The sequence below is a fragment of the Sus scrofa genome, chromosome 8 (assembly GCF_054392235.1).
Source record: "Sus scrofa isolate SSC_HxYL_T2T_F1_AM1 chromosome 8, Sscrofa_HxYL_maternal_Yorkshire_Landrace_v2.0, whole genome shotgun sequence".
Taxonomy (NCBI): domain Eukaryota; kingdom Metazoa; phylum Chordata; class Mammalia; order Artiodactyla; family Suidae; genus Sus; species Sus scrofa.
The window spans coordinates 14,475,558-14,497,898 of record NC_139390.1 but is presented as its reverse complement, the minus strand read 5'-3'; the positions used below and the strand labels follow the sequence as shown (position 1 = coordinate 14,497,898).

General features: G+C 36.3%; 1 long non-coding RNA gene across 1 annotated transcript in view; it reads left to right on the top strand.

Moving 5' to 3' along the window:
• Positions 1–22,341, top strand: part of LOC146400334 (uncharacterized) — a 127,607-nt gene that overhangs the window by 30,185 nt on the left and 75,081 nt on the right. The window lies entirely within an intron of this gene.

Below are 22,341 nucleotides of genomic sequence, written 5' to 3'. Positions count from 1 at the left end.
ACAGGAAAGTCAGATAACATACATTTAAGCAAATTGTAAGGAAGATTGTACTCCTTCCACCAAATTTCTCCAACAATGATTATGGAAATTGAATTCAAGTAAAAGCAGATGACCCATGTTTGCCTGGGAAATAAGCAGATCACTTTCTTCTAGCGCATGAAGAATTAATCTCAATCTCTCCCTGCCTCTCTCCCCATACGTATATACACAAACACACACACATAGGTATGTATATATATGTATATTATGTGTGTATGTGCATATATGCATGTATGCATATGTGTATTTTAAAAAATTATTTTGCTCCTACTCTTTTTTTCTTTCTAAAGGGTTAATGACACAGAAGAAAGCAAGCTTACTACACTGAGGATCTGGAACTAAATCAGACAGATACCAAAAAAAGATCAAGGATTGTTCTGTTTGTTTGTTTGTTTTTTTTTGTATCCAAGCTAAAATTTAAATTTTGTAAGAATAGTTATGCAGTTCCTTTGCCCAGTCAACTGTACATAAATTGGTGCCATTTTATTCAACGTTCATACATTATAATTTTTGCTGTAAAGATCACCAGGAAAAAAAAAGTAGAGATAGATGTTGGATAAAAATATATATAAGAATGTTTAAGACCTGTTTGTTTGGTCTTCATAGTTTCATTTATATGCAGATCTTTTAATAATTAGAAACTAGTTTTAGGTTTTAAAAACATGGATTTTTTTAACAAAGCAAAGGGTCATTTATTGAGATTATTTATTGATAAAAATTTATTTTGGATACTTAATGGCTATAAATTTTATGTAGTGATATCATATTATTTAAAATATAAGTAAATTAAAACAGTTTCAATTGTAGTATGAAATAACATCATTAAACTATGATTGATAAAAATTCAAATAATTCAGTTAATAAAATCAAAATAAAATATATATTAGTTAGATATCCGAGAAGAGAACTACATTTTTTTTTTTTTTTGGCTTTTTAGGGCTGCACCTGTGGCATATGGAAGTGCATAAGCTAGGGGTCGAATCAGAGCTACAGCTGCCAGCCTATGCCACAGCCATAGCAACACCGAATATGAGCCGCAACTATTACCTATACCACGGATCATGGCATCGCTGGATCCCCAACCCACTGACCAAGGTCAAGGATTGAACCTGCATCCTCATGGATACTATTTGGATTTGTTTCTGCTGCAGCACAATGGGAACTCTGAAAACCACATATTTTCTTATGTGACAACACATTTTATAAAACTTAGTTATATATTTGGCCAAGTTGTAAAAGGTTAAAATTTTTCATGCCATATTTTTGATAACAGTAAAACTGGAAATTAAGTTCAAATGTGTGAAGAAAACAATAATCTTTTGAAATTGAACCATCAGTTTTACATCCTAAACATCTATTTGTTTAAAGAGGAAATAAAAATGTTATTAGAGGGGAGTTCCCATCATGGCGCAGTGGAAATGAATCCAACTAGGAACCATGAGGTTGTGGGTTTGATACCTGGCCTCACTAAATGGGTTCAGGATCTAGCTACAGCCCCAATTCGACCCCTAGCTTGGGAACCTCGATATGCTGCAGGTGCGGCCCTAAAAAGACAAAAGACAAAAAAAAAGGTTATTAGATATTCTTCAAAATTGACATTTGAAAATATATTATATTCTCATTTAAATGAGAAAAGTGGTACTTGCTACATTTTCACATGTACATGAATTTAATAAACTCTTTTCCCAGTGTCCACTATCAGTCACACACTATTTCAGCATGAGGGATAAGAGAACTAAAGAAACAAAATGTCTGTCTTCAGGGAATTTCCTCCATCACAGAGTTGGATAAATAAACAAACAGATAAATAATAGACTAAAGCACACGAAATTACATTTTGTGCAGGTCAAAATGGTTAAATACAGACAATTACATATGTTTCAACCTAATTTATAGAATGTTATGTAGAGAGAAGGTTGAGTAAAGTTTATAAGTGCTAAAACAGAAGTATATGTATATGAACTGTATGATGAGATATGAATATCTGTTTTATAGGTCATCAACAGTGTGCTGAGTTGTATACACAGAAAAAGACTTTGTGTCCATTTGGCTGATAATAGTACTGAAATCAACAATTTTGAGTGTATTGCTTCATGTTATTTTGCATATTTACATGGCTGTACAGACATATACGCTACATATGGAAAGATTGTTTTTTCTTCCTTCCATTTTTTTTTAAACAATGTGTGTGTTCTAAAGATATTATTTTCAATATTACAGTATTTTCACTTAAAATTTGTAAGGTGTTATTTCTTGCTGTACTGATTACAAATTTAACAAATCATTTATTATCCAGACTCTTCCCTCCAAATAAAATGTAAGTTTCATGAGGTCAGTGAACTCTGTATTGCTTTTTTCATTCATTCTAGCACTTTCTGGCACTAAATAGTGATTGGACTCAATACACATTTTTTTATTTTTATTTTTTAAAAATTCATATAAATTTTATTTTTTATTAAAGTATATTTGATTTACAATGTTGTGTCAATTTTGGTGTATAGCAAAGTGACTCAGTTATACATACATATATATATATATATATATATATACATACAATTTTTTATATTATTTTCCATCATGGTCTATCCTCTGAGATTAGATATAGTTCCCTGTGCTATAATTCCTCATTGCTTATCTATTCTTAATATAATAGTTTGCATCTACTAACCCCAAACTCCCAATCCATCCCACTCCCTCCCCCCTCCCCTTGGTGATCACGTCTTTTCTCTCTATTTGTGCCCCTGTTTCTGTTTTGTACATAGGTTCGTTTGTTCCATATTTTAGATTCCACACATAAGTGACATCATATGGTATTTATTTTTCTCTTTCTGACCCACTTAATTTAGTATGATAATCATTAGATGCACCCATGTTGCTGCAAATGGCATTGTTTCATTTTTTATGGCTGAGTAGTATTCCATCACATATATGTACCACATCTTCTTAATCCATTCATCTGCCAATGGGCATTCAGGTTGTTTCCATGTCTTGGCTATTGTGAATAGTGCTACTATGAAAACACGGGTGCATTATCTTTTTAATTATAGTTTTGTCCTGATATATGCCCAGGAGTGGGATTGCTGGATAATTTGGTAGTTCTATTTTTGGTTTCTGATACGTATTTTCAATAAAGTATTAAATACATTAATATAACCATTTTTAAGCTATATTTTTTCATTTTGATAGCCACCAAGTTTGGAATTATTCTTATATCTGAAGACCCACCTACTGCTCCCATTCTCATTTCTACTGTACAGATTCTGTAGCACAACATTGATCTGGGATAGCTTTGTTGCAGATGGTATTGGTGAATGACATTTATTGCTTTTTTATAATTGAAAATATTTAGTGACTCCAATAATAATCTTTTGAAATATGCTTTTGTAAAGCAGAACATTTAACTAAAATTACATTTTTCTTGATAATCCATAGTTATCATTGTAAACATATAAATTATACCATGTTATTTCTTGCATTCTTTTTCTACCTTCATTTAAATGTAAAAGATAAGTAACATATATTCCACTTTCTGTTTTCACATAAGAAAAAAACCTTTTTTGAATCAGAAGGAAATATATTTTCCTATCATGGCCTGAATTGATTAGCAGAATTTAAGTTAATATTAAGTGACTTGGTGTTTTTAAATCTCTATTCTCTATCACTCATATACATATTATAAAGTTATATGAAATGTTTTAGTAATTGGTGTGTCACCTAGAAATAGTGCTCTGATGAATACCAGACTGCATGTTTAATATAGAGAATGTGTGAGGAAGTATAAAAAATATCCATGCCTTATTTATTAAAATTAAAATGAATTTTGGAGTTCCTTGGTGGCCTAGCGGTTAAGGACTTGGTGTTGTCATTGCTGTGGCTCAGGTTACAGCTGTGGCTCAGGTTCAGTCACTGGGCTGGGAACTTCTGCATACCATGGACACAGCCAAAATTAATTAAAATGAATTTCAATTTATGCATCAGGGATTCTTCATTTAACATTCTAGTTGACATCAAAACTAAAACTAGAAGTATAGATGGCTTTCTAAGGAGAAAAATAAAACCACTTTGCCTTTTATGCTTGACTTTTGTGTCTTGGAAATTTTAAACATTTTTTTCGAAGTGCTCCTTGTGCTCCTGGGAGTAAAGAACACTGGAAAAAGAGGTCTTAACATGATTTTGCTGGTTTTCACAGCTCAGTTTTATCATTCATGAGATGACTGGAGGCCACCAATTTCTTACATCAGATTCATGGGGCATAAACTACTAAAATATTTAGTTCTTGAAGAAAAGATAAATGAGCAGTCAGATCAGTTGTAGGGCTTGAAATGAAAGGAAGAGCTCTGATGAGGTGACTGTTGGGAAGCAGCAGGAGGGGAAATATGGTACCGGAAAGAAGGAAATGAGAAACACATCTTATTATTATGTGTTTTGTTAGAATGCACAAGGCCTTTGGTAACTCTTTTTCTCACTCTCTGGCCTAGTGAGAAAACTGAAGCTGTGGGATACTTTATTAACATTTAGGAGGGCTTCATTTCGAACTAGTGCTGCCTACTCCTGAAAGTTTTCTGCACTTTTTTTTGCTACATCAATATGCAATCATTCATTGTATTTTAGGGGACGCTAATCCTTGACAGGCGTTGAATTAGGTACTTAGAGGTCTAGGACATAGTGGTTAAACATGGACCTCAGAATCAAACTATGGGATCTGCCCAGCTGTGTGGCTTTGAGTAAGTTCCTGAACCTTTCTCAAACTCAGTAAAGAAGAGATGAGGAGAGCACACACACTTCAAATGGCTACTGGACAGATTAGACAAGTTATTATGTCTGAAGCCGGTAGAGCATTGCCTAGCAGGTATAGAGGTCACTACATATCTATTGACTGCCATTATTTCTTAACATATCTAATATCTAGATTATCTCTTCGTGCTAATCTTCATTCATCTCATTCTTGTACTCTGCTTTCCAGCAAATGAACAATTTTTAAAGTTTCTCCAAAACCCTAGGACTTTCTTGCTTTGAACCTTTCGTCCGTGCAATTTACTCTCTGTGACTTAACTTCCTCCTCACTTTCCACCTTGCTAAATTGGCTCTAGCACAGATGTCACTTCTTTAAAAAGCCTGCCCTTTTTCATAAATTGAATGTCTCTCTTTCAGTTGAATCTACTATAATATTTCCATGTGTCATTTATCATACTTTGTCTTGCAAAATCTTTGTGGTATAAGGGATGTTTCTTAAACTATGATTCACAGATCCTAGGGGTCTGAGACATAGCCTCTGCTTTTATGAGGTTATAAATTTTGTATTTTCATTTGGATAATGGTCTTAACAAACAGTATGAGCATATTCGAAGTCGCCTGTATGACATCCTTGTAATTGAGTATTGACATGCATTTTCATTGCTCATGTTTGCATTTGTGTTTGTAATCACCTTCAGGAGAGGTGAAGGACAGAAAATATCTCCTGTCATGGTAAGATAGGTTTCATAAGGGTCCAAATAGGAAGGAGTCATGGGCAAAAGCACATCTCTTCACATCACAGAGCGTGGGGATCACCAAAAAACTCCTGCTGCCTGTACCATGTTCACATGGTAAGTTGGTGCTTAGGGGACCACTTTCATCTTTTAAATAGCAACTACCCAAACTTCACTGGTTATCAGTATAGTAGCAAATATGCAAAGAATGTGTTTTCCTTTTGTGTATTATAGCTTGAGTAATACCATTACACTGATTAGCCTATCAAAATAAAAATCAATTTCATTGTTAATAAGAAAATTAAAAGAAGTGATTATGATGGTGACTCAAATTATGACTCTGCACACTCAAGTTCAAAAGGATCAATTTGAAAACAAGTGAAACACAAAAACCGGTGAAGATGTTTCTATTAATGAGTATAATATCAGCAAAATAGTTTCAACAAATTAACATAACATGTCATAAAACTAATTGTTGACATTAGTGTCATATTTGGGTATTTTATAGGTTTTTCAGTTTCTTAATTTTAAATTTATTCTTTAATTCAACAATTAGTTATTGTTTTTTTCTGTGTAAAAATCAGTCATCTAGTTAGTAGCAATGCAGCAATGAAACAACGAAAATCCTTGTCTTGGTTCAGTTTTCCACTGTGATGAAAGAGGAGACAGTCACCAATATGATTACATTAAACATACAGTGTGTAAGATAGATTAGTGATGAGGAAAAATAAACTGTGGAAGGGGACAGAGGAGAGTTGAGGACCTCTGCAATTTTATTTTATTTATTCATTTATTTTTATTAGAGATGTAGGTATATTTTAGACTTTTCCTTTCAGGTTTTGATATTACACATCAATAAGCATTATTTCATCTTGCAATAAAACCTGTCACAATTATAAGACAATGAGAATCTCCGTGAGGGGGTTCATGATTAGCTTTACTTCGATGCTTGGGGTAATATCTTCCTTATAGTGGAATCACTGGTTTTGGCATAATTCTAGAGTAAACACCCAGCTTTTACTCCTTTCTAAAGTATTTTCAGGATCATCTAAATATTATGCTTCTTCTGTGTCAAATCTTTCTTAAGGAGTCTCTTTGGTTAAAGCATAATACTGAGTGATACAATGTCTAGTGCGCTAGCCTAGGTCCTAGGTCCAAAGTTCTCACTGTCACTGTGCTTCTAACCAGCTCAGTGAACTTGGAAAAGATGCTTAACTTCTGTGGGCTTTGTCCCTTCTTGTGTCAATCGAACTTCTCAGATGATGTTCTTCCAAGATCTCCTTAACATTATATGAATCTTTGAATATAAATTTAAATTGCAAATTTATTTTTCCTACTTCTATGCTTTGTCAGATAACGTATTTGAGTTCTGAAATGAGTTTTTATTTTTTGGCCAAGTTTTTTAAAGTTGTGTTGATTTACAGTTGATTTACCATGTTGTGATAATTTCTTCTATCCAACAAAATGATGCAGTTATACATGTACAGAGATCCTTTTATTCAGATTCTTTTTCCGTATAGGTTATTACAGAATATTGAGTAGAGTTCCCTGTCCTATACAGCAGGTACCTCTTGACCATCTACTCCACATACAATAGTGTGCATATGCCAATCGCAAAGAAACTTGCAGTTTTAAATAATGTGGCCGGAGTTCCCATTGTGGCTCAGTGGTTAACGAATCCGACCAGGAACCATGAGGTTGCGGGTTCCATCCCCGGCCTCGCTCAGTGGGGTAAGGATCCAGTGTTGCCATGAGCTGTGGTGTAGGTCACAGATGTGGCTCAGATCTGGTGTTTCTGTGGCTCTGGTGTAGGCAGGCGGCTACAGCTCTGATTAGACCCCTAGCCTGGGAACCTCCATATGCCGCAGGTACAGCCCTAGAAAAGGCAAAAAAATAAATAAATAATAATAATAATGTGGTCAAGAAAATAAATAAATAAATAAATAAATAATGTGGTCAAGAAAAATCTCCCTGAATGGATGAAATTCCGTTGAAGATCTGAGGGAATTCTGTGTAGATAACCAGGGAAGAACACTTCTGGCGGAAAGGAATAAAAGATATTAATGCGCTAAAGCAAGATCATGCCCGTGTGTTTGACAAGAGTGATCAGGTCCATGTGGCTGGAAAAATCTAAATAAGGGACAGAATAAAATGAGATAACATTTGAGGTGAAAAGTGGGGTCACCCTAAGTAGGGCCTTGTAAATCTTAGTAAAGGTTTTGGCTTTTATGAGAGTCCAATGGAAACCATTGGGCACGTTGTAGCAGAGAAGTATTGTGAGATGATTTCATTTAGCTAGACTTTCTTGGGCTTTTGTATTGAGAACGGACTTAAAACCATCAAGGACAAAACAAAGAGCCAGGTTGGGAGCCACCTCCAGTGGAAAGTAACGGTGACCTGAACCGGGATGGGAGTAGTGGGGGTTAGAAAAGTTTCTTGTCAGAATATATTTTGAAGATAATCAAGCCAACAGGAAATGTGGATGGGCTGGCTGTGGGGATTAAGCGAAAGTAGATTAAGGATAGCACCAATGTTTTTGCTTGAAATATTCGAAGGATGTAGTTGTCATTAACTGAGAAAAGAAAGACTCTAGAAATAGTTGGTGTGAGACTAGAGTGAAACCTTAGGAGATCAATTTTGCCCACAGTAAGTTTAAGAAGACTCCTTCACATCCAATTAAGATATCTTTTGGTTGAGGCTGCACAAAAGTTATAAGTGATACAACCAGTGGGTGCCTACCAGAAATTTTCTTTTTCGAAAAATAGAAACACTATGGCAGGGGTTAAGAGCTCAAAGCAATTTGAGGTCAGGGACACCAAAATTTGAGTTCTGATTAGGTCATTTTCTAGAGAGGTGACTTTATTGATTTTATTTCATTTTTTTTGTCTTTTTGCCTTTTCTAGGGCCGCTCCCGCAGCATATGGAGGTTCCCAGGCTAGGGGTCGAATCAGAGCTGTAGCCACTGACCTACACCAGAGCCACAGCAACGTGGGATCCGAGCCGCATTTGCAATCTACACCACAGCTCACAGCAACACCTGATCCTTAACTCACTGAGCAAGGCCAGGGATCGAACCCGTAACCTCATGGTTCCTAGTCTGATTCATTAACCACTGTGCCACGACGGGAACTCCGAGAGGTGACTTTATATGAGTAATTTCTTTGGACATCTATTCATTTCTAAAAGAGGATTCAGTAATACCAAGATAAGAAGGTTGTGAGAATTAAATGAGATAATGACCATAAAATATAAAACTCAAAGTTGTATATGGCACTTAATTTTCTAAAAATATGATACGCTCTGAAAAAGTGGCAGAATTTGGAGTTCCCACTGTGGCACAACAGGATTAGAGGTGTCTCTGCAGCTCAGGGATGCAGGTTCGATCCCTGGCCCTGGCACAGTGGGTTAAGGATCCAGCCTTGCCAGAGCTGCGGCAGGGGCCACAAATCGCAGCTTAGATCTGATCCCTGGCCTGGGAACCCCCCCCCCAAAAAAAAAACAAAACAAAACAAAGAAAAAGAAAAGAAAAAGAAAAAGAAAACAAGAGACATCACAATAAGCCTGGTTCGATCAAGAATGTGAGCAATGAGAACAGAGGATCTGTCATCCTAACACATATATTTGAGAGTGATGAATCAGGGATTTCATACTCCAAGAAGTATGATTAAAACCAGATATTTAGATGTGGTATGAAGGCCATAGATGAAGGCAGATTGTGCAGTTGAGAGAACTTCTCAGGCTCAGCAAAAATGAGGAAGATCAAGCATATGATGGATATCAGGTAGGACCATGTTAGATATCAACATTTACTGAGTAGCTTTTTAAAAAGCATGGTTATAGGTACTTCTTATGCATCTTTATAACACAATGCATCAGTTGCTCAGAGTCACAGAAAGAAACAGCATTCAAACCCAGGTCTTCTATGTTTGGTAAGCTTTACCATAACTTCAAGGGACTGATCCGTTCTTAGAGAATTTAAACAAATTATATGTACAAAATGTAAACAAACACACATGTTTATGCGTTCTATATCCATATCCACTCATGTACATGCATATACATTCATGTACATACATACATACATACATACAAAGTGGTTGGTATTACTTCTAAAATAGCCGAGCACAAGATGAGCTTAGAGAGAGTGTAGAGATAGAGTCAGTATGTTTAGTGAAGGATCTAAAGGCAGGTTATCGGAGTCTTAAGGCATAGGAAGACTGAGTCAAGGTCTGAGAAAGACAGCATTCCTGCCATTCTCGTTCTGGGAGAGGGAGCAGGGTCTCTGTGGTTGACGTCTGACAGAGAAAGACGAGGCAGAACCTTGGTGAGGCAAACAAGTCATTTCTATTCCCCTCAGGAGCCAGCCTACAGAGTGAGCTCTAAAAAGTCATCTGGATTTCAATCCCACCTCCCCCTAGTCACATAATTAGCTCTCCACATCAATGGGATCCTCAATGCACTTTTGATGGGTCGGTCTATGTCCTGCTGGGGTGTCTCAGCAGTCCATCAAATTAAAAATGTCAGCATGTTCTTTGGAGGCTGGTAGACAATGAAGTCAGCCCAATCCAAAGACAAATAAAGTAGCTGAACTTTCCATAATGAAGTAGTACCGTGTCACGGAAGAGTTTCGGAGGCATAGATACCTGAAGAATCACTGTACTGGAATATAACCAAAGGTCACTGAGCCTGGAATTCTGTCTTCTTTGTGTCAGTGAGATAATCTGGGAGAGAAGAGAGTTGTCACTCATTATCATAACCCCAAAAGCAAAGGAATATACCACCCAGAAACATCCTCAACTTCCAAATTCATGACTCAACATTCATGAGCCTTTTTTTTAAACTATCATTATATAACAAGTTTATTAGGCACTGGATATAACACTATGTAGTTTTCCTTATGTTTATTTCAAAAGATGAATACTAGTACTCTATTCCATAATTGCATGGAAAAATATTCTTTTATATATCATGGTATTATGTATAATTAACACATGCATATTCTATAAAATATTGTATAAAACATTTCCTCTATTTAGGTAAGGCTCCCTATATTTGCTCATATTATGTTTGGTAGAGTACAGCTTAGTTTAATTGTAATTAAATTAATAATTTTGTGATGTGTCAATTAACATCTGTCTTCCTCACTAGGCTGTAGTCCCCTTGCGAGTAGAAACTCTATCCCAGTCACTTTGAATCACTGGCACTTGGTAGGTGTCTCAATAAGTATTTGTTGAATAAATGCAAAAAAATAAAATCATAATGGATGGAAGACTTTGCCTTCCAGAAATATAGGATAGTCTTTGCTTTATTCCTCACTTTAAGTACAGATAGAAAAACTCCACATATATGTATATTTATATACATATATAATTAATATATATATTTACATATATGTGTGTGCATGCGCGCGCACACACACACACACACACACACACACACACACACACACACATATATATATATAGAGAGAGAGAGAGGAAAAGAGAGAGAGGCTCTGAAAGGTGGAGAAGAATAAGAGAAACCTGCTAGGGATGTTGGGACTGAAGGAATGATATGGCAGTGTCTTTAGATTTTCTTTGTGCCTCATATAGAACAGACTGGATGCTTGAGAAGCCAGCAACCCAGACACACTGATGAGCACAGATCAAAAAAATGGTCCTTATGAAAACCCACTTTCTTTAATCAAAGAAACAGGAAAGGGACAGCACAGCGAGGCAGAAAACTTTTGGAAAATAATTGCTCTGCTCCAGCCAAAACTCACACACACACAGACACACACACACAAGCTGAGTGGAAGATGTGGATTTCCAATGTTGTCGGGTCACAATGAGGCATCTTGACACCCCTGCAGGGAAGGCGTCAGAGAGTGGGCAGCTGGGAAGCTGGGAGAGGGCAGTAATGACGAGGCTCCCATGATCTTTGTGGAGACCCTGTGAGAAGCCTGCCTGCATTTTCCCCTCCCATTCAGCAGTAATATTGTGCCCTCCTCTTGAGGACTGGTGCCAGGGGAGACCTAGCGGAGAGTTAGGTCGTTCACTGCCACCTGCAGTAAACAGTGTGCTCTCTGGTCAAGCCAGTGGGGGCTACATGGGGAACAATCACGAGGCTCCCTGCTGCCCTCATGCAGGGCTGTGTGCAGACGCCTCTTGGAGAATTGCCTTCCCACCTGAGCCCAGCAGTTATATGTACCCCTTCTCCGCTGGGTTTCGGTGGAGGCTGAAATGATAACTTAGAATTCCATCTCCAGATGGCAGTAAAGAGGCAGTTTCCCTCCGTTCCCGTAGAATCCATGACAGAGGAGACCTGTTAAACAAAAGATATAAATAAGGCCCAGAGGCTTATAACAAAATACCAAAATGTCTGAGTTTCAATAAAAGATCACCTGTCATAGAAAAAAAATCAAGATCTCTAAACGAGTAAGAAAAGACAGTCAGCTGACACCACTACTGAGAAGACAATTATCTGACAAGGAGTTTTAAAACAGCCATCATAAAAATGTTTCAATGAACTGTTACGGACATGTTTGAAATAGATGAAAAGATAGAATGTCTTAGCAAGTAAATAGAAGGTAGAAAAAGGGAACAAATGTAATTAAAACTCAATAATGTGGTAGCTAACATTTCTTCCTTATTTATTTATTTATTTTTTTACATTTCAGAGCTGCACCTGTGGTATGTGGAAGTTCCGAGGCTAGGGGTCAAATTGGATCAACAGCTGCCAGCTACAGCCACGGCCACAGCCACGCCAGATCTGATCCGCGTCTGTGATCCACACCACAGCTCACAGCAAGGCTGGATCCTTAACCCACTGAGTAAGGCCAGGGATTGAACCTGTGTCCTCATGGATGCTAGTCATATCTGTTTCCATTGAGCTAGGACGGGAACGCCTTACTTGATACTTCTTTGCCCTGCCTACACACATGTAAATGTTTCACTGTACACTGTATCCTCTAACATCTATGAAAATATGTACTTGTTAAATGGAAATATTGAATAACCATTCATGGTTACATCTTCAAGACCTGAAATGTAGACAAGGAAACAGCTTACTTACTGAAAGTGTTCAGCACTAAAAAAGCAAAGCCACACTGAGATATGTTGTGTTCAGCATTTCAAACAGTATTCTGCACATAGCAGGGATTAAATATGTACTTTATGGAATGAATTTACTAAATAATACCACATTGTGAGTTTTCAATAATTGATAAGTAGTGGTTGTAGTAGCAGCAGTAATTTCAGTAGTAATAGTAGCGATATAATTATAGAGTACTATTAATACTAGAATAAAAAAGATGACCTCATATATTTAATACATATTAAATTATCATATTACCATTACTCAAGCTGGTTACCATTCCCACTTTTCTGCCCTGTTTTTCTATTCTGTTTTTGTTCGTTTGTTTGCCATGCCCATGGCATGTGGAAGTTCCCGGGCCAGGGATCCACCCCATGCCACAGCAGTGATCCAAGCCACTGCAGTGCCAGTTCCAGGTCCTTAACCTGCTGAACCACAAGGGAACTCTAGTTCTGGTTTTTGAACTACCAGCTAATGCATTATCTCTTCCTCTACTCTGCTCAGAAGTCAAGCCTAATAATCAACTCTCTGCTACCAAACTACCATGATTCTAGGAAAAAAAATTCTAGGAAAATGAAAAGTAACCTTTCATTGCAAATGAAAAGTAACCTTTCATTGCAAAAATGCTCAAGGTCTCTGCCTTAAATGGCTCCTAAAATAATATGATTTTGATAAAGACATTTAAAAATTAGTAGCCTCAAGGATCAGCTGAGTCACAGGTGAGCGCTTTGATCCTAGGTTTGCCCATGATAGTTTATTATTATTATTATTATTACATTTCCAAGTGCTTCATGGCATGTGTTAAATTACTGTGTAGCTCTCACTAGATAGCAGCTTCAAACTCCTGAGCGGTTGAATAGTTCCCATTTATCACCATGGTTCCAAGCATTTTCTCCTGCATTCCCTGGTGAGCTGGGGGGCGGAGGGAAGAGGACACTGTTTCCTGGTTCACAGGTCACAGGGCCTGCACTTGATAATCCAATAAAGATTTTGTTTAAATGAAGTAACATTTTATCTCTTCTGTCAGCTATTGAGGAGGAGCATGCAACCTCAAAAGCAACTGCTGTAGTATTCTTAAGAAGCAGAGGAACCATTTTTCCAGAGGGTTGTTAGGTTTTGCCAGATGGTAAAAAAATTGCTTTCATTTCTTTATAGCTTTCTTTCACAGATTTTGTGAAATTGGTAGACATATTTATTAATACACACTGATTAATTCTTGCAAACATGCATCCTTCCACGGTTTTTTGCTTTTGCTTTATAATGTGGAATATAAGAGTTCTAAGGTCCCTTTTATTTGTCCTATGATTTAATATCCGCAGCAGAGGAAATGCTCATGTTATAACTTAACCTGTTGAAAAAACAAACTATGGTTTTCAGAATGACGAATACCTATAACTAAAGATTACTATAAAAATTAACACAGGGCTGATAGCTTAGATTTAGCTAGAAGCTTAGATATCATCCATCCACCATTCTTATTTACAAAGAACTGAACATTGTCCCTGCAGTGAAGGGGCTTTTCTCATATTGAACCTTCAATTAATTAACTGAAGTTCTCTTTATTTGAGCCCTGAATCCTGATCCAGATTTTGCTCTACTTCAGTGCTATAAATCCTTCCTCCTGAGAGTGCTTTTTGGATTCTGCCATCTGGCCATTGACTATTTCAGCATTTTCCTTTCGGTTTCCCTACTTTATCTGCTTCCTCAGGTCTACCCTCCTCAATGTAAAGTTGCCTGGAATTCCCTGCTCCACTTTGCACCATAAATTTTTCACTTTCTCTCAAATTTGTGTCTTTCTTACAGGACAAAACTTTAATTCTGATCCTAAAAACTATCAGCCTGTGTTTATGTATTCATTCAGTTGATATGTATAAGGCATTTTGCTTTTCTGGTTCCATGGATTATAGCAAATATGTAGGAAATATATTCCCTGCCTTCAAGAAGGGCTTAATATATCATGGTAGGTATCTTAAAGGGAAACTAGAAAGCTAATTAAAACAAGGTTTCAAAACAGTAGTTCACAAACTATGGCTCATTGGTCAAATCTGGCCCATCATTTTTTTGAAAATAAAATTTTATTGCAAAAAAAATTTATCCATTTGTTTCCATGTTATCTGAGGCTACTTCTGTGCTTCAGCTTAAGAGCTGAGTTTCAACAAATACCGTATGACGCATGAAGCCTAAAATATTTACTTTCTAATGATACAGAGAAAAATTTCTGACCTCTGTATTAGGGAATTTTTTTGTTTATTTTTAAACAGCCATACCTGGTGGCATATGGAAGCTCCCAGGCTAGGGGTCAAATTGGAGCTGCAGCTGCAGGCCTACTTCACAGCCACAGCGATGTGAGATGTGAGCTGTCTGTGACCCATGTCATAGCTTATGATCCCACTAAACAAGGCAAGGGATCAAACCTGCATCCTCACAAACACTATGGCGGGTTCGTTCTTAACCTGCTGAGTTGCAATGGGAACTCCTAAAATAATTTTTACTGCCATTTATTTCATACATTTTTCATGCCCATAAAATTTATATAATAGAAAAATGTGGATAGCATAATGTTAGCGCATGGAGGTTACAAAATGATCCATTATTTTTGTAAATTGAATTTATATGTATAGAAAAATCTGATAAAATACACACTGATAGATTAGCAGTTTGGATATTTGGTGGAAATATGGGCAATATTTTCTTGTTTTTTCTTTCTTCATTTTCTTCAATTCATCACCACTAAGACCTACCTGTCTTACAAAAAATTTAAAGGGATTTCTTCAAGGTGGAATGAAAGAACAATAAAATGCAACACAAAAGCATATGAAAGTATAAAGCTCACAGGTAAAGGAACCTATATAAACATAGATTACAGTAATACTCTAGTGGTAGTACAGAAGTCACTTTTAATTCCAATACAAAAGTTGAAAGAGGGGTTTCCCACTGTGGCTCAATAGTAATGAACCTGACTACTATCCATGAGGACGTGGGTTTGATCTCTGCCCTTGCTCAGTGGGTTAAGGATTCGACGTTGCCATGAGCTGTAGAGTAGGTTGCAGACGCAGCTCAGATCCCCAGTTGCTGTGGCTGTGGCTGTGGCACTTCTATGGCATAGCTGTGGCTGTGGCAGCTGCAGCTCTGTTTTGACACCTATCCTGGGAACTTCCATATGCAGTGGGTGTGGCTGGAAAAAGACAAAATGAAAACAAAAGTTGAAAGGAAAAAAAGATAAAAATAACTATAACTGTAAAAATGTTAATAGATGCATGATATAAAAAGATGTTATTTATGACTTTAGCAACCTAAAATGTGTACATTAAGAAGTGAAATTGTAGTTTTTGTATGCAATTGAACATAAGTTATGGGCAGAAAAATGAATAATTATAACTCTGATACCAAAGCAAAAAAAAAAAAGGAATGATAAGAAAATAAAACTATGGGTGTATTGCTGGTGTATATACATGCAAAAATATTTAACAAAACACTAGCAAACTAATTCAATAAGACATTAAAAGCCTCATACACCATAATAAAGTGGGATTTATCCCTGGGATGCAAGAATGGCTTAAAATAGGAATACCAATCAATATGTTACACTACATTAACAGAACAAAGGATAAGATTCATATGAACATTAGATACATAAAGAGTATTTGCAAAATTCCACACCCTTTCATAGTAAAAATTCTCAACCAATTCAGAATAGGAGGTATATTTCAATGTAATACATTTCATATGTAAAAGCCTGTATCTCACATCATATTCAGTGGTGAAAAATTGAAAACTTTCCTGGTAAACCCAAGAACAAGACAGGGATTCCTACTTTCATCACTTCTATTATATTAACACAGTACTGGAAATCTTAGCTAAAGTAATTAGACAAGAGTAAAAAAAAAAAAAAAAGGCATCCAAATCAGAATAAGAGAAGTAAATTATCCCTCTTCACAAATGACATTATCTTATATGTATAAACCCTGAAATATTTCACAAAAACCCTCTTAGAACTCATCAATGTACTCAGCAAATTTGCAGGACACAAAATCAATACACAAAAATCATTTTCATTTTTATATGCTAGCAACTATCAATCTAAAAAACAATTAAGAAAACAATCTCAAAAAATACTCAGAAATAAACTTCACCAAGAAGGCAAAAGACTTACACACTAAAAACTATCAAACATTTCTGAAAGAAATTAAAGAGGACAAAACTGAATGGAGAAATATCTTGTGTTTGTATATTGGAAGACTTAATAATGTTAAAATGTCCATACTACCCAAAGCAGTCTACAGACGCAATGCAATCTGTATCCAAATCCCAATAACATTTTTTGAAGAATAGAAAAAAAAAATTCATATGGAGCATCTCCTTGATTTCCTTTGAATCCTGGTATATTTTCATGCTTCTGTTCATAGGAAAGAGGCCTAGGTCTTCTCAGGTCATGCAGGTAATCAAAGTTGGATTCTTGGGGTTGTGAGAGAATGATGAAGATTCCTTTTCATCTGCATGGATTTCAGCTTGTTCTCATGCATTCTAGTTTGGTTTTGCTCTTTCTCACTTTACATCCATCTTTCCTTCTTGCCTGTGATTCCTGCTAGACTATAGGTCTGCCAGCATATGCAGCAGCAACAGACTTTCATGGACTGCTTCACTGAATCCCACAACTCCACAATGTCTAATCCATAGAATAAATCTCTTTATAACATTTATATTGGTTTGATGTCTCTAATAAAACTGTAACTGTTACACGATGACAGGATGGATTAAATGTGAACAATAAGGTGAATTTGAACATGGAATTTAGTTCTGAAGTTTGCAGAGAAAGACCCTGGGTCCTAAAGCCTTTGTGGAGCAATAAAAATAGCCCTGATCTGCCTACTCTGGACTCATTTACATGATATAATAAATCACTGTTATTTGAGGTTTCTTTCTGTTCCATGCAGAACTGAGGTCTAAGACATGAAGGTGACAACTTCTATTATTCAATGATAATATTTGCTTGAAGTACTGAGAATAGTAAAACTATTTCATAAGGATTTTATAACAAATTCAGAGGCTGCATATTAGTTCATAAGAAAAGCATGTTCTTATCAATTGATTAAACTTGTTAATCAGATTCACTTATGTGGGAGAGTGATAGCAAGTTTACCTAGTCTGTGCCATTCTTCCTCTTGTGGAAGATGTTGAAGTCAATTATACACAGAGCCAGTGCAAGCCCTCCACTATCCCCACTCTCTTAATTGGCTCATATGTCTCTTTTCCAGCTCTTGGGGATAAATTTAATATATATGCCTTCTTTGTCCCCAAATCTAAATGAACTAGATTTGAACAACCTTTCTTTGTTTCCAAGCCACTGGGTATGAAGTAGCTTGAAGGTTTCTAAATCTTAACATCTACTGAGTCTGGATTTAAATAATAAAGCCCCTAAATCATAGGATGAAATGTGGAAGGGATAGTGTCATTTTTTTGCATGAAAGCTTACAATAAAATTACAAATTTAAAATCTCAGATCTGAAAATATTCTATCAGATCATCTTTTTTAGAAATGTGTGCTACCTTCCCCTAATGTACTAATAGGAAAACATGACCTGCAACCTGTATGTTTGTATTTTAAGTGATAGATATTAAACTGAATATTATGGAAATTTTTCAAATCTCTTATTTTTTCTATTTCTGGCTCCTCTGGTGTTTAATAAGTGTATGTATAGATGTGGGGTTAATACAACTGGGCTCACATTGTAATATGTTCATTTATGATTTGTATAACAGTGGGCAAGATATTTAATCTCTCTTAGCATCATCTTCTGCAAGAGGATTATTAGCACCTTTCTCTGCAAAATGAGAGTTAAGATAAGGCATGCACTATATGCACAACAAAGTAGGAATTGCGTAGATGCTAGTGTTTCCTATTTGCCTTCTCCTAAAATAAGCAGTATTCCAAGAATCCTCCTGTTCCCCTTGCTTATTCTAAGATCAAAGCAAATTTCAATATAAAAGATATATTCCACTAAGGGAAAAAAAAATTACATTTTTCTTTATCATTGCTTCTGTTTCACTGATAGAAAAATGAGATATCATGTGAATTCAGTTCTCCCTATTACATGGTCATCTAAAAGCATTTGTGGAAAATATATTGGACATTTTAGATACCTACCCATGTAATCATGCTCATCTTATGAGTATTGATTTCCTTAGCTCTATATAAAACCTCTTATATCTTCCAGTGTCTTTGCTGGATTGCTCTTTTATGGAGAAGTAACATTTTGCCATGAGAAGCATGTAAAATATTTAATTCCTTGCCTTTTTTTTTTTTTTTTTTTTGTCAAAGGTCAGGCTTTAATGAGATGGATTACTTGAGGGCCTGGAGCATATTTTTGCAGTGACTATGTAGCTGTCAAAATCTTCACAGTAACAGAAAATTATTGACTTTTCTCAGCTTAGAAATGACCAGTGATCAAAAAGATGATTGAACTCATAGCAAGTGTCTTTTAAAAGTCTTCATGACCTTGTCATTACTTCATTTGCAGGGAGAAAAAAAATCCAAAATTAATTTGCTAAAGGAGACAGGAGCTCTATATTGTTTTTTATGTGATGACACCAGGGAGAGATATATAGGGTTAATGTCTGGAAACAATGAAACATAATATGAGAAAGTTAAATTGGTATTGGCTCTGTAATGCTGGACAAAGTATTGAGTATAATTCAGTAAATATTGTTGAGGGTATTTTTCATGAAACATCATGACAAAGATAAAATTTACAGAGAAGGTGAGAATGAGAGAAGCTAGTTTTATGTCCTAGGAGTTCATATTTTGTAGGCAAACAAATAAAGGAAATAATTTAGTGTGTAGTAGCAGGAGTAGACCAAAGAGCTGACTTGAGAGTCTATAGGCTTGGATTCCAGCTCTCTGATTTCAGTCTCTCTAACTTGCATTTTACCCTAACTGTAGACTGAGGACTGCTCAAAACCCAAGCATATTCTCAGCCAATTCACTCACAGACACACACACACACACACACACACACACACACACACAGTCACTAACATTTACAGCTGGCAACTATATCTTAGAACTTGGGTATAATTCTAGCCAACTTGGAGGTATAGAGACCTCCAGAAGGGGACAAAGAATTACAGTTAAGATTCATTAGAAATGGTTCCATGATCGAATCTGGGTGCTTTTCCCACTTTCCATCTTTCATTCTTGAGGAAGAGCTTCAAGCTTCTAAAGCAACTATTTCCCATTTCTTTCAACTTGAATGCACCTGTGGCCTCTGGACCTTTTGCTGAGTTTAAAAATTATGGGGTTCTATGTGGGCCAATATGAGGAACGGATAGACCTGACTTGAAGAAAATAGCCAACTATTGGTAGTTAGTGATAACACTTTTTTTTGACTGTTTGAAAAAAGTTGTATAATTTTTATGGAATCAAGGAAATAAGAAGCATTCAGGCTCTGTAAAGATGGAACTGGACATATATTCCTATGCCAATTTTTTTCTGCTTTTATGTTCCTCAAAATTCTGAGGCATAGCTACAAACCTAATTTTGGAAGGGAGATTATGAGATTAACAGTATGTGAGTGTGTGTGTTTGTGTGTGTGGGGGGGTGTGTTAGATGTGTGTGGGAGATCTCTTAGAAAACCACTTCAAATGCTTTTAGATAGGATTAGCAATTGGTTGATTTGCTTTCATAGCAATTACAGAATTATTAGCTGGACGTTAGTTTACAAATTGCTCAATTATATCCCATATTCTTGAGTGAGGCAGATTAGTTATGAAAGCAAATTCTTTGAGGGTTTTGATTGAAAGTTAATTTATAGAATATAATATATTTTTCTACTTGTAATATTTACTTATCCAGCTGATTTGCCAGTAAAGTTAAAGGTGATCTACTGCAAGGAAATCCTTGCTAAGTCTTATGAGAAAATATCTTGAAAATTATGGCTTGCTGTTGAGATTTCCTCCCCTCTTGGGTTATAACATAGCTTGTTATAATAAAGCATGTGTGATGGATTTTAGGATGACATTTTATCTTCTAGAGAGGAGCTTTTAAAAATATCTTGAGTATTAGGTTGTCTGTAGTTATCAATGAAATATCTCAATAGACTGTGTTCTCCAAAGAGTGTGAAGTTCTTATAATATGAATAAATCAATTGACCCACCCTATTGCAGGTAAGGGTGAAGTAGAAAAAGGAAGTCTACTTAGCTTTTATTTATGGTTGCTTGAATTAGCCATAAGAAACCTGATATGTAAGGGAAAAAATGAACTCCTAATATTTATACGTTGGCTTCAATTCAATGATATAGAAGAACTTGACAGACTCTTCAAATGAAAGTCCATTTTCTCATTCTTATTTGGGACAACAGACTGTGTGGTCCTGGTTATTTTAGAATTATCTACAGCTACACTAAAAGGTACAGTAAGTGGATATGTGAGGAGAATGAAATTAGAAAGGCGTTTCAGATTGGCAGAATGTAATTACTAACTTGAAATTTACCCAGGACATTTGCTGTTGACACATTCAGTTGGTGCAAAGGATCTTTAATTACCCAAAGCAACTAGTTTGTGGTTTCACATCTCAATGGAAAGAAAGCAATTCCTGGAGCAAGCCATTGTAAACACCAGGCAGTTCTGAAGCATTCTTTCTGATCAAAGGAAACCAGGGTTACTTCTTATTAGAGAGATCCACTGCAAGCTTGCTCAGTTATTTCTTAGGACAGGAGTCCCCAGACATTGTGTGGAGAGGAGCTAGTTTTCCTTTCTTTTTTTTTTTTTTTTTTTTTTTTGTCTTTTTGCTATTTCTTTGGGCCGCTCCCGCGGCATATGGAGGTTCCCAGGCTAGGGGTCTAATCGGAGCTGTAGCCACTGGCCTACGCCAGAGCCACAGCAACGCAGGATCCGAGCCGCGTCTGCAACCTACACCACAGCTCACGGCAACGCCGGATCGTTAACCCACTGAGGAAGGGCAGGGACCGAACCCGCAACCTCATGGTTCCTAGTCGGATTCGTTAACCACTGCGCCACGACGGGAACTCCTAGTTTTCCTTTCTTGGAGTCAGTGAGTAATAAAGTAAAGACAATGGGCTTTGAAACAAGACTCAGATTGTGGAAATCTTAGCTCAACCACTCGCTGGCTCTTTGACCTTGGGCAGGTTATTTAGTTTTCCCATATCTGATACCTTAAAAGGGAAATGATACTTATGTCAGAAAGTAATTAGATGAGGTTAAATAAACTAACATATGCAAAATCTAGCAGGGTGCATGCCACATAATCAGAACCCAGCAAATATCAGTTCCTGTGCACAAAGTATATTGGTTGGTGAAGGTTATATTCTGCATGAAATATCTGCACATGAATCAAGAACAGAAAGTTGCTGATATTGTGTTTCCCATTGCATGAGTTGGACAAGAAACCCTAGAGATGAGTTTGGACCCCAATGCATTGCCTCAAGCATCATAGTAGAGGGCAAAGAATACTCCCTGTTTTGCCTCTACTTAGTTGCTTGGCTTTGGGTAAATCACTTAACCACATAATCATTTGCTTCATCAGGTAGTCAAAGCTAATGGTATTTTTCCTACTTACTTTACAGGAGTGTGTGGAACAAACAGTTGTGTGAAATTTTTTTCTGTACTAGTGAATGCAATCCAACCATAAAGACTATCTTTCCAGTCCCAGAAAAAGAGGAGATGAATTCATTCCTTATATAAATAAATATACAGTGATTGATTGATAAGCCAGTTATTGTGCTAGGCACTGGTAAATAAAAC